This window comes from Polypterus senegalus, chromosome 3 (assembly GCF_016835505.1).
Source record: "Polypterus senegalus isolate Bchr_013 chromosome 3, ASM1683550v1, whole genome shotgun sequence".
In the NCBI taxonomy this organism is placed as follows: Eukaryota; Metazoa; Chordata; class Cladistia; order Polypteriformes; family Polypteridae; genus Polypterus; species Polypterus senegalus.
In genome coordinates this window covers 26,593,970-26,608,150 of record NC_053156.1, presented here as the reverse complement: position 1 = coordinate 26,608,150, position 14,181 = coordinate 26,593,970, and the positions used below count along the sequence as shown (strand labels likewise).

At 41.3% G+C, this 14,181-nt stretch overlaps 1 protein-coding gene across 4 annotated transcripts in view; it reads left to right on the top strand.

Annotated features, from left to right (window-relative positions):
* The window catches only part of map3k12 (mitogen-activated protein kinase kinase kinase 12), a 195,297-nt gene that overhangs the window by 57,678 nt on the left and 123,438 nt on the right, over positions 1 to 14,181 (top strand). The window contains exon 1 of one of the 4 annotated variants that reach the window (XM_039746843.1): positions 13,846 to 13,955. The exons of 2 other annotated variants lie outside the window; for them this stretch is intronic. The gene's annotated coding sequence lies outside the window, so the exon portion shown is untranslated. Of the gene's footprint in view, positions 1 to 13,845; positions 14,071 to 14,181 lie in introns of those variants that run through there. One more of the 4 variants, XM_039746841.1, reaches the window with a different exon arrangement.

The window sequence follows — 14,181 nt, the reverse complement described above, 5'->3', positions numbered from 1 at the left end:
GAGAGCTTCCTCCCTAGGGATGCTGATTTTTTCTGTGAATGAAAACTCTCGACTTAACGGCAGCTGATGAAGTCATGTCCGAAACCAGAGACGCTGGTTCCTCGTCTTGGGCCCCCTTGAAAGTGGAAAATGGATGAAGAAATTGGCTTCAATGAGCAATTATGATGTAAACTTCCTTTTGGAAGGTCAGGAAGGGCCACTACCTGGTAATAAATGGAGTCCATTCATGTGCATGATGGGGTATTGGGTTTCAAACCAAAGCAACAGAAAAAGCGTTGTTTGGTGTAACAAAGGAAGGAATCTTGAGCGAGTGTCCCATCCTGGCATTTTGTATTCACAGAATCTCAGGTCTGTCATTCATTGCCCGAAGCAGTGGACATTAACAGTGCTGTCAGTCAAGGCTGAATCTGAACCCTCCGTCATCAAAAGAAAACTGAAACAGGCCGGAGCAGAGGAGCTGTCCATGGTGCTGGAATACCCTGCTCTTGAAACAGATTTTAACACACTTGAAGAAATGTACAGAAAATTTAGAAGCCACTGATAGGGAGGATGAATGAATTTCAAAGCTGGGAATATTACGGTCCGCAAGTAAAAGCAACTATTCCAACTGCGCACTCACTATATCAAATAATTAGACACACATTGAAGGTTGGCACCAACTCAATAAATTAAGGGGCCACTCAGTTAATGCGAGGAGGCTGATGTGTGATTACAATACAAATAAACCCCACGGTATTGTCGATTTGTAACAAATCTGTCTGAGGACACATAAGCAACTGATCTGGGCAAAATTCTCAACCCAACGGCAGAGGATAGCACCATAGCAAGTTAAGCGAAGTTGAATCGATCAAACAACAGTACTGAATATACAGTTCTGTGCCGCAAGCCATCATAAAACAAAATTAATATAAATATAGTGTAACACGCAGAGAAATACTATCAAACAAACAGAGAAGAAACACCAAACAATGTTTGTGAAACTGTAACTGTGCAATTTATTGCACCACATCGTGTTTAATTCCCGTGAAAATATATAAAGTCAATATTAACTGTTTGCAAGTGCCCATTAAGATAAGGACAGGCAGGTCATCACAAAGCACCAAATGTAAAGCTAATCTCATTTTAAAGTGCAGGCTGGCCTATTTGTCAATAAATAAAAACTCCTGTTCTTTTCTCCACAGTAAACTTCCAAGATGGAATTAGCACTCCACCTGCTGTTAACCAGACTTATTTTATGAAACGTGAATTGTAAATACCTGAAAGAAAAGACGAGGAGGTGCTTTAAATATGAGCGCTGCGCCCGATCTGTGGATGTCACGTTATGCGATTTTTCTAGTGATTTCAGATGCCGGCCTCGTTTATATAATCTTAGAAAGTCAGAGGCTGTCATGGCGTACTCCCTTGAGTGCCAGTGGTGTAGGCTGACATGCTCAGCTACTCAGTTAACTGCTTGATTTTGTATGAAGTTGTAGGCAGCAGCTCTGTGCATGCAAGAGTTGACAGCCATGAAAGTGCAATCCTCTTCATTATTTCTCACTCCTATGTGTTGTCCATGCACTTGATCAACCTTCTCCTTACAGCTCGGCCCTGTCCTGCACCTCCACACTAGCGAGACCTTTTTCCTTCAGATCTGTTATTACTTTATCCATCCACCTCCATTTTGGTTTTCCTCATTTTCTCTTCCCCTGTTCCTCTATTCTCATCACACTTTTGCCCACATATTCATTGTCTTGTGCATTAAATTTGGGAAGCATGTCTTTGGAGCTTGCAAACCATTGACGTGCAAGGAGGCTCATGGCTTGTGAGGCACTGACTCCTTCAGAGTCAGATTTACAAATATATGAACACCAAAGAGTAGCTTATTCACTATTCAATTGGCAGCCTGCTCATTGCCTGCTGGTTATTTTTCATATCTCATCGGCATTCTTTACACGCACACAGGTAAGGTACATATTTGGCTAAGAAAGAACGTTACGTTTATATCGGCGAGAGAGAGGAGATATGCACCCGCCATGTGTTCTAAACTTGCAGTTGCAACTCCACAATTCATACTCATTCAATACAAATGAAGGTATAGCGGGGTGTACAAAAAAACCGATTTCAATTTGACCTTAATTGAAATATTGATGATTTAAGCGGTTTTAAGAAACTGTTCAACAAAAGGATAACAAGAAAAACAAAAGAATATTTTATTTAAGGACAAAATTTAGTTTTTAAATATTGGGATTGTTTTTTTTTTTTCTTAGTCTGATCCCATTTTTATTGTTTAATAAAATTGAAAGCCGTTTATGGTCTTACCTTTATTTGTAAATGAAGTCCATGCGTCTATCCTTCTCCACGAAAATCTCCGTCACTTTCTTATAAAAGTCCTCTTTATTTTCCCTTAGTTTTAAAAATCTTAATCTTCCATTTTGGCATTCAGTCAGAACAAAAAAATAAAAATAAAAAACGGACCGCTGCAGTGCACTTGACTTTCTGAAATCGCTAACTTATTGGCGACTCTGCGTAGAAGAACTGCAGCAACAGGCACCTGTTGGGCTCACAGGCGCCCCCCTTCAGGGCGGCACAGTATTGTCATCCTCACTTTGTGCCATTTCACTGTGTTTTTATGTCCCATCAGCAGGACTAAATATGTCACACACATTCATTAACGATATTAGCCTGACTGTGGAAGGTCAGGGTGTGTAATAAACGTGTCTGCAAACCTTATATCGGCGACATACAGAGAGACAGCAACAGGCACACGCCAACTACATGTGTGAGGGAGAGCGCAGTCCGAGGGGAGGTGAGGCTCGTTGCTGCCGCACCTCGCGTTTCTTCCCTGTATTTGAACAGAAAATGCGCTATTATAGCAATTTTCACTATAAAAATAATCACAAATATTGTAATCATACAGAAAACAAATTTATAGCACAGACCAAGGCTAGACAAGTGGACAAATGTGTTTTATGGTATCATTATTAGCTTTTTTTCCTTTTTATGATGACAGGTGAGGCTCACCTGCCTCCCCTGACCGCACTACCCTGTTGCAAACCTTTATCTGTTGTCTCATGGGATGAGCTTATGATACTTTGGAAATGTGAAACTGGATTGGACGTCATCATAGAGCTATTTAACTTGTCATCTCCTGCCCTTGTTGTGTAATCTTGCATCTTCAGACGATAGGATCGGCAACTGCATTTGTCAACTCTTACATCCCCATTGACTAGAAGCTGTATAATACAATGCCAGCTTTTGTCACACACTCTTAAGTTGTGACACTCAAACTCCAGGGAAAAATGACACATTTTATATTTTCCCCTAAAATGTCATCTTATTTAAGTTCATTTTGTTGTGTAGTTCTTTTATTTATTTTTTTTTAATCCCAGCAGTAAAAGTGTATAAACAAGTAAAAAGTTTTTTTTTAAGAATTTGTTTTAGGGGGCAAACATGTCTGAATGAGTGGCTCTGACCCCCTTTGTTGCTGACTGGGCACTCACTGCGACCTCAGTAACCAAATGTTTTACTGTCCAGAAGAACAAATGGTCACGTTGCGGGTAACTCCCTCTGTCCACCTATTTTTTGAAAGTGTTCCTAATACGTAGACAAACTGAAACATTAAATGCATGTTTGGCAAATTTGCAGGAATGCTGATCAAGAAAACCTGAACTCACCCCGAGTTGTTGTAAGCAGGAAATATCTTTTAAATCAGGAACCCACTGGACTTTCACTAATCTGTTATTCATTTGTAGTTAGTACTTGTTTGGATCTAAATAAATAAAAATTCTTATTAGAATCTTCATGTGGATGCTTCTTTTGGTATCATTCTGAGGAACCGGTCTGCCACCTTAATCTTTAAGAATGTAGTAACTTCTAATGAAAACATCTAGTTGATTAAATGGGAATCTAAGAGTCCAGCTGAGATGGTGACCACCATAATAAAATGTATCACTGTCCCCCACCGCAGTGACATCTTTAAATTCAAGATGCCTGCAGGTTTTGCTGCTTTTGAAACAATAAATCATTTTACTCCACACTCTTATTCACCTCCCACAACTGAAAATTGTACTCTTTACTAGAAGTAAATGGTGACTGTTTCAATGAAAGGAGTGGTACTCATTTCCTGAGATTGCGCCCTAGTACTACGCACTCTAGTGAGCACCTGTCTAGCAGGTCAGCTATTTATCTGTGGTGTCTTCCTTGTTCGTTTATGGTGCTTATAGAGAGCGTAATGGTGGATTTATTAATCGCCCCGTGTCGGCTATCTCCTGCAGACAGTAGGTGCGGCACCGGAGACGGCACCTGTTTTGTCGCCAAACTGTTTTTCCCCATCATGGCTCCAAATTGTTGGCGCAAACAAACTATCTAGAGGGAATTTCCAGGTCGGGCGGCCACCTGAGATTATCGGAACATTCTCAGGTGCCTGTAGCGCTCGCATTCCTGCACGGTGATCGCTTCTGGCTGAGCAGCGCACGTGACCTGGTCTGGGGGCGGTGTCAAGGCAGGCTGCTTGTTGAACACTGATCGTGGTTGTAAACGTGGGGAGCAAGCTGCTCTGTGGGTTTAGCGCACGCAGAGCTGAAAACCAGCATGAAGTTCAGCTATATTAGTTGTGTGTCCTACATAAAACAAAGTGTTGTTTGCGGGGTAGGGGGATTAAAGAGAATTCCCAATCTGTCATGTTTTCTTTGCAGTTTCCCTTTTAAACTCTCCTATCCAGACGCATGAGTCATCGTTCCATTTTCGAACGGGCAACAGATGCAACCGGGGTAGTCTCCTGAAACCCGCTTAACGGATTTGGTTTAATCTCTGCATAAACCTACACTCCTATTCCTGCCTGAAATAACCCAGATTCTCACCCCGCAACCCACTCTCCTGAAAGCCATTTCCTAAGTGACTTTCTGCAGAAGACGTCGAGGTGCCGCTAAAGCACTTGCTGCCAACAAGTGATCCAGATCTCGGCCTCGGCGAGGTATACCTGTACGGCTTTGGGCGCTGAGCTCCAGTGTGTGTTTGTTTGTTTCTTTTTTTACTTGAAGAAAGAAATCGACAGCAGATCACCAACCAAAATCTCTGGTACGGCCATTTCCTTTTTTTTTCTGCAACCATCTTACCTTAGAATTAGACGCGGGTTCAAGAGATACATCCGCGAATAGGCGTGTGCGTTTGGAAACTCAGAAAGCAGGGACAAGTCGGGTGTTTTAAAATCTACGAATTCGGGTTCTTTTGAGATTTCCACCATCGAGAGCTCGGGGAATGGAGGTCTCCCGCAGACACCCATTTCTGTTTAGACAAAAACAATGACATCCACCGATACATTTTCTTCTCTGTTATTCAGTTCACATTGTCAAAGTAATGCTAATTTGGACATCTCTGAATGGCTAGAAGTTTTAGAACTAAGAGGGCAGAAAGGAGCGCAAATGCTTCTTGTTCTTATTTCGTGTATTGCTTCTACAACTAATGCTATAGGTCTAACTAATGAATGAGCGGCTTTAATAATGTTCTACTGCTATAACAATTATTATTTAATGTATTTTGATTTTAATATTAACATGGGGTGGTAAAGTTGACTTAGACATTAGCGTTGCTATCTCAAAGCTATGTATTCTGAATGTAATCCGGAACTCCGAAAGACACGCGCTTCTCAGGTGGTGGCAGAATACTTGGAGAAGCGGGCTGTAAAGCGGCCCCAATTACAGACCGCGGCGGGCAGATAAGCTCTTAAAGAGCATCTTCATCGGATGTGTCTCCAGGCTGCTGAATCTCGTCGGCTCACAGAGAGCCGGGAGGAACCGTTTGGCACACGGGTTACCTCTAACCCAAGGTGAGCGTAGCTGGGCGGTGTGCAAAAAGGGAGCGCGTGTCACGCTGAACATCCAAGCGGACGGCGGAAACCAATCGGTCCTTTTAAAGGCCACTCACCAGTGATCGGAGTTAAGACGCTAATTCCGTTACTCCGTCTCCACATTGCCTTGGTCGTTACGTTGTGCTCAAATCCTATTGCTCTCTGTAACAGCTTAGTACGTTCTCCAAGCATGTATGATGTGGATATTCCTCCAAATACGTTTATTTTAGTTATTTATTGATTGTTTTTACCTCCATATAACTAAAGATGCGACGGTTAAGTGATGACTGTAAATCGGCCTCAGTGTGTGCATGTGTGCCCTGAGACGATCATGCCCCTTTCCGCTGTTTTTTTTTTTTCTCTCCGGTGCATCAGACCACCGTGTTAGATTAACCGATGGTTCTAAAGTGGTCATTATAGATGTAGTATGAAGGAACCCTTCTGTGCAAAAGCATTGTGCCACATTCTTGTGTGATCCTGACCCAAACTTGATCGAGCGGACCCGAGAGAGGATGAAATGATAATGTACATTTATTAATTTGGCCGACGCCTTTATCCAAAACGTGTGTGACCCTGAGCAAGTCACGTGACGTCCTGTGTGTCAATTGGAAAACCCAAAGAAATGGAAGCAATTGTATCATAAATCTTGTAAGGCGCCTTTAATAAAGTAAATATAATGTAATGTGAGACGTAGAGCATTTGAGATACAGCATTTTTCACGACAACATTTAATGTAGATTTAAGCACAGATATTAGTTAAGGGTCGCACAGTCAGTCCATGACAAAATCTGAACTTGCATTCTTTGGTTTTCAATATACGTCTCTCACCATTACGTTGTAATTTACCTGTGAGGTAAATTTCATTGGTCAGTGGTCATTTCATTTAAATACATTGACCAGTTTAAATTAAAAAGAAAAACCGGGACTTTCAACTTCAGTGTTAAAACTTCTCACCCGACTCTTTTTGGGATTTGCTGTTTTAGTATTTGTAAGAATTTTAAGGGTTATTATTTAATTGTCTGCGGTGGGTTGGCACCCTGCCCAGGATTGGTTCCTGCCTTGTGCCCTGTGTTGGCTGGGATTGGCTCCAGCAGACCCCGTGACCCTGTGTTCGGATTCAGCGGGTTGAAAAATGGATGGATGGATTATTTAATTGTAATGTTGCTTGCTTTGAACGATTCTAAGTATTGCATATCCCCTAACAATTAAAGGTGCCAAAGTGGTTCACTGGAGCTCTACCATAGGAGGCCACCTTTGGCTCCCAAAAGAACTATCGATATACATAACGACATAAGAAACTGGACAAACGTGAGGAGACCATTCAGTCCATTTGTCACTCGTTTGTTTAGCTAATAGCTAAGCTATCCCAGTATCTCCTCCAGGTCCTTCTTAAAAGTTATAAAGGTTTCTGCTTCAACTCCATGTCTTTGTAGTTTACTCAATTCTTTGCGCCAAGCAGTGCTTCCTTGTTTCAGTTCTGAATGCCGTTCCGCTTAACTTCCATTGGCGTCCTCGAGTGCGTGGTTCACCATTTAGTGGAAAGACCTCTGCTGGATCTGCTTTATCAATACTTTTGAGGACTTTGAAGAGACAGATTAGGTCTCCATGTAGCTTCCTCTGCTTGAGACTGTTGAACTTTTAATTCTCGTCGTCTGTCGCAGTAGGACTCCCATAGAAGTCCCATGATGCACCTGGCTGCTCTCCTCTGCACAGCGTCAAGTGCTGCTCAGTCGACCAGAACTGCACACAACCCTCCAGATGTGGTCTCACTATGTGTCATGTCCTGTAATTCAAAGCTAAATGCCCTTTGATTTATATTCAATGGCTGTTGTGATATAAACTAACATTTGACTTTACTTTTTAATCGCTTCTGCACATTGATGATGAAAGTGTTGTGTCAGCATTAACCCATAAACCCATTTCAGAGATTTCTTCCCGTAGGACAGTCTCTCTTGTGTTTATAACTTTCATTCGTTTTGCCCACATGTAGCACTTTGCAGTTCTTTACAAACTAAACTGTATTTCCAAATGCTCAGTCAGTTCTGAAGCTGGTCCAGTTCTGTTCAAATTGATTTTTCAATACCCTCAGTGTCTGCCATTACTCCAATTTTGGTATCATCTGCACATTTTGCAAGTATACTATTCTAAAATTTATGTCAGTAATATACTAATAAATCAGAAAAATGACCAGTCCTGATGACCTCACTCCATGTGGAGCATCCTCCTCTTCTCTGTACTTCTTAAGATCCAGAAAGAATCTTTATTTATTTATTTCAAGCCCTAACAGGTTCCAGAAACAGATTGGTGAAATACTAGTGGCCTCCTGATTTTTTAAAGGACTCTCGCTGCACACAATATCATCCGCTAAGTTTGAATTTTCATAATCTGTTGTATCCTGCTAGATCACCTTCTAGACATTACACATTTCCATTTTGTCCACATATTGGGAACTTTTTCAAAGCCCAAAGAACCAGCTCCTTATACAAGGGACCCTTCCCAGAATGAAATGGCAATCTCTCTAAGAGGAACCACCCAACCTAGCCAAGTGCCATTGAAGAATCAGTATTTTTAATCGGTTATCGGCCATGGTGTGAAATTTCCCTGAGAGTGGTCCAGCTCGCAGGACCCGAGTGGCTGGACCAGACCAAGGGGATGCCCACGTAACACCTGCTACAGATAAAGGGTCATTTCGGGAGGGTGTGACTGGACCGTGTGTCTGCCTGAGGGGTTGCCAATTGGGATCCCGAGCTGCACCTGACCTGACCTTACACTGTTAACATACGCTCTTAAAATGTCAAATTACTATTGCTAGGTATTTTTACCTGACTTGTTTATCCAACTTTGAGATGCAACTACTTAGATCCTTTTGTTTTTTCAGTTAGAGCGCAGGCAGGTGAATTGACTTGCTCACTATCACATGGTGTCAGTAGTGGGATTTTATTCCACAATGTCAGGGTATGAAGTCCAAAGCCTTAACCACTACGCCACACTGCCACGTAAAGCTCTTTCGGCTTTTGTGTTCACTATAAAAGTCACACTTTGAAGGTCAGCCAGCATGATATTCTGGGAAATGGGTGAAAATGTGAGGGGCTCAACAGACAGAGTGTACCCCTCACAGCAATTATGATCTGTCTGAGTGGATTTCTTACACCCTTCACATTGTGGAAATGAACAATACAATTATAGAGTCAGAATATACAAAGGTGCAAGTGAAAATCCAGCCACATCTTAGTGGGCTAACCCTAACCCTGCACTATCTGACTAGCCTGACAGCACCTTTCTCAGACGAATGGACCACTCATGTGAATGGTGATCTTTAATCATAATTTATTTAGCACCTTTCCTGAGTTCAAAGCACTTTACACATTTTCAAAAGTGATACCGAAAAAAAATCAGAGGAAAATTTACAACACTAGATACAAACATACATCCTACATTAAACATCATGTAAAGCAAAAAAATATAATGTCATGGTGGTGTGGTGGTATCATTGCAGTCACGCAGCAAGGACATTGGGGTTCAAATCTCAGGTGCTCCCTGCATTTAGTTTGTGTGTTCTTGTCGTGTCTGTGTGTGTCTTTTTCCACAGTCCAGAATTTGTAGACCCCTGTGTGTGTAGCTCAGCGTTTCTCAACCTTTAAGTATTTGCGACCCGAGTTTTCCTCACAGTTTTAATCGCGCTCCCCTAACGTTTTTTTGAAAGGATCCCACTAATACCAATTTGTTCTTTTTTAACTAATGATATATCATAGATGCATATTTTATTATACCTACTTAACTTTTATCGACATTTATCTAACTCTATATTTTATTTTTCTAGTATCAGAATGTAGTTTAAGTTCATTTGTTTTGGTTTCAATAGATGTAATTTTCATATTTTTGATTCTTGTTTTCTTTTTTTCACATCTTCACGTCCCCCTTTTTGTTACTTCGTGCCCCCCTAGGGGGCCTGCCCCACAGTTTGGTGTATGTGTTTGTGCACATTTGTGTTCACCCTGTGACGATCTGACATCCTGTTCAAGGATTGTTCCTGCCTTGCGCCCAATGTTCGCAGGGATAGGCACCAGCGTCTGGATAAACGGGTCTAGAAAATGACTGATGCAACTTAATACATGACATTTTAAAAAGTCTGAATTTAAAAAGCAATAAACAAGATTAAAATAGAAGAAGCATGTGTTGAATTGTTTATATATGCTTAGAGATGGTTCACTTTGAAAGGCACTATATAAATACCGTCAGACTGCTAGTGCTCATGACTGGAGATCTTTACATTCAGTGTGTGCAGTAACAATAACACAAACACATTAATTAATTGAATATCTCACACACTCTTTCAGTTTGAAGTTTAGGAGAGACAGTGAATACCCAAGCAGCACTGGGTGCAAGGCACGAGCCAGTCTGTCACCGGGTACATTCACAAACTCATTCAGACAGAGCCAAGTTAAAGTTGCCAAATAATATCTTTGGCCGCACATATACTTTCTGAGAAGGTTGGCATCCTTCAACATCTGCAGTAAGATGCTGCGGATGTTCTACCAGACGGTTGTGGCGAGTGCCCTCTTCTACGCGGTGGTGTGCTGGGGAGGCAGCATAAAGATGAAAGACGCCTCATGTCTGAACAAACTTGTTAAGAAGGCAGGCTCTATTGTAGGAGTAAAGTTGGACAGTTTAACATCTGTGGCAGAGCTTAATTAATTCATTGGAATTAATAAGGTATCTATCTATCTATCTATCTATCTATCTATCTATCTATCTATAATATAGTGCCTTTCATATCTATCTATCTATCTATCTAGTGCTATCTATCTATCTATCTATCTATCTATCTATCTATCTATCTATCTATCTATCTATCTATCTATCTATCTATCTACATGGAGAATACCTGCAGCAATGGGGAGGACATGCAAACTCCACTCAAGCAGCAGCCAGCTCAGGGAACTAAAACAGGGCTTTGGAGCTCAGGGGCAGTGGCATTAATCTGTGATCATTCTGCCCATAGACTACAAAAGTAACAACAACTAGTTGTGCCACCCATCTAAGATGGATTGAAGTCAAAGTAATCGACATTAATGTTTATAGTGCAGTGTGCAATGTATATGTCTCTGTTATATGTCCTTTACTATGGGATTTGTAAAAGTAGGGTTAATGTTTGTGATGCACCATCTGTTGAAATCACAAATGTAATGCATTTTATTACTTGAAATGTTTGTGATGCACCATTTGTTAGAATGACAAATGCAATTACATGCCATTTGCTAAGGGATTTGCAAAAGCAGTGTTATTGTTTGTGATGCGGCAAGTGTAACACATATGTCTCTGTTATATGCCATTTAATATGGGGTTCATAAATGCAGTGTTAATGTTTATGATGCACTATCAGTTGGAATGACAAATGCAATGCATTTTATTACTTTTTTTTTTTGTTCTTTATTTTGCCTTATACAATTTCTCATATTAGGAATTTGTTAGTATTCACATACCCCTTGGGGTCAGAGCACAAGGTCAGCCATTGTACAGCACCCTTGAAGCAATTGAAGGTTAAGGGCCTTGCTTAAGGGCCCAGCAGAGTAGGATCTCTTTTGGCAGTGACAGGGATTCAAACTGGCAACCTTTGGGATACCAGTGCAGATCCTTAGCCTCAGAGCCACCACTCCGCCCCCAGACGTCAAATGTTTGTGACATACCATCTGTTCGAATGACAAATGCAATAATATGCCATTTGCTAAGGGATTCTCAAAAGCAGTGTTAATATTTGTGATATGCCAAGTGCAACAGATATGTCTCTGTTATATGCCATTTGGTATGGGATTCATAAATGCAGTGTTAATGTTTGTGATGCACCATCTTCTGGAATGACATATTCAATGCACATGTCTCTGTTATATGCCATTTGGTAATCGATTCATAAACGCAGCATTAAGGTTTGCAATGTGCCATCTATTGTAATTATAAATGCTATTCATTGTATTACTACAAGTGTTTGTGTTGCACCATCTGATGGAATAACAAATGCAATGCATATGTCTCTGTTGCAATGCAATTTATTCTGAAATATTTTTGTGATGCGCCATATGTTGGAATGACAGTGACATCCAATCGCATAGACACACAGACACTTTTTTCCTTTTACTAATGCACATAAAATTTACCACATTGCTGCATTTGTGAAAATTCAAGTGCTGTTTACCACATGTGCAGGGGCACAGCTTTATCTGGACCTCATGATTAAAACATTCAGTGGTGTTTATGGTAATATTAATGGTGATTAATTCTTTTTGCTTTTTTTAGAAAGAACAACAATCTCTTTATCTGTTAAACTTTGAAAGCAGAATGATTGTCTAATTAATTGAGCTACACTACACTTAGGACAGGGCTGGTTAATTTTATGGTGGCACAAGATTTATTTCAACTAGCTTATACTCCATATATAAAAGCAATATGTATTTGTTTAAAATGTTTTAGACGTGTAAGGCCCTTTGGCTTTTGCTGTATTAAATAATAATGGACATATGCCAGGTCTTTTGTTATAATGACTGTGATTGCAGTGTATTGCTAACTCAGTGGTTCAGTAATCATATACAGGGGATTCACTGTGCGAATTCATACCCCTATACCTTCTGCAAACTTTATTGTGTTGCTGATTTAATTCTAAATTGATAAACTTGACATTTTTGCCCATCAATCAACAGCCAAGAAGCCATAATGACAAAGTTAAAATGTGTTTTCAGAAAGGTTGGCAAATTTATGAAAAATCAAAATTTGAAATCCCTTATTCATAGAAGTATTTAGAGCCTTCAAATCTACAGTAGACTTGATGCTATTTTGGAAGACGTAAGTGGATAGGGCTGGTGAGCTTTGTTGGGCTGCTTGTTGTTGTCTAAACTTTTCTAATGTTATAATTGGGCAAAGGCCAGGCACTGCTCGTCACCTGCCTAATACCATCTCTACGGTGGAACACGATGGTGGAAGCATCACACCATGGAGTTTCTCCTCAGAGGCATTGACAGGGAGACTGGTCAGAACTGAAGGAAGGGTAAATGCAGCCAGATACACAAAGGTCCTTGAAGTAAACCTGCTCCAGAGTGCCCACCACCTCAGTCTGGGGCGACAATTCACTTTTCAGCATGTCAATGACCAGATGCACACAGCCAAGAGAAGTCTCTTAGTGTCCTCGAGTGGCCCAGCCAAAGCTCCTACATCAACCCCATAGAACATCCATGGAGAGACCTGAAGGTGGCAGTTTATAGTTGCGTCTCATCCAAACTTGCCAGGTAAAATGGGATAAACCTCCCAAATCCATGTGTGCAAAGCTTGTAGAGATATAGCAAGAAGATATTAAGCTGGGATTGCTGCCAAAGGGGCTTCTACAAAGTACTGAATTAAGGGACAGATGTGCAAATGCAATTTTTGATGTGTCATAAACTTGCAGACCTTTCTGTAGACATATTTTCACTTTGTCATTATGGGTTACTGAGTACATATTGATTGGTGAAATGTCAAATTTATCCATTTAAAATTGAATAAAGTGTACAGAAAGTGAAGGGGCCTGAATAGATCCTAATTCCACAAGCCATTCAAGTTAATTCTGCTGCTAACAAACATATTCTGAGTATCTTTTTTAAATCCCCGTATGTCCATTCCGGTCCTCGATGTGGCTACCTGAGTCATATAAAGTTGGATCCCAAAAGACTTAGGACCTTGACGTGATTCTCATTTTGATTTTTTCCTGCAGTGTGGGGAGGGCTCATATAACTATTTTTTTGGTGGTGGTGGTCGTACTGAGGATATGAGATCAGAAGATGGGATGCGGGGGGGTTTGTCAGTATGCGAGCTGCGTGCCTGCTGTATGACATCATTCCCTCATACACACACCTGCCCGTGTGCGACCCATCCCTCCCAGTTCTGCTCCGTGATTGGTGCGCCGAGAAACAGGAGAGGCGGGCGCAGAGGAGGATCTTCATTAATAAAAACGCGAGGCCAGGCGGAGACTGGAGGTGAGGTTGCACTTGAGGGGCCAGCGGGGTTCGTTGCCGACCGGTTAACGCGGCTATCCATTTCTAAGGACGGCACGATAACTCCAAGCCTGATGGCGCATCTTCGTCAGAGATCTCTGCAGCGCTGAGTGCGGGTGGGCGCCTCATCTCTTCTCCGTTTCCTTCGAATTTTATTATTTTATTTCTCCCATATTCGTAAGGGGGCACTATCTGTGGGACACAAGAGTCCGGACCTCTGACTGACTTGAGGTATGCTTGTAATGTTTGTAGGGAATGACAGCGGTCCGAGGGAGAAAAAAAAAAGGGGCGATCGGGCAGCTGATATGCAGCACACGGCCGAGGCATCGTCAGAACGCTGCA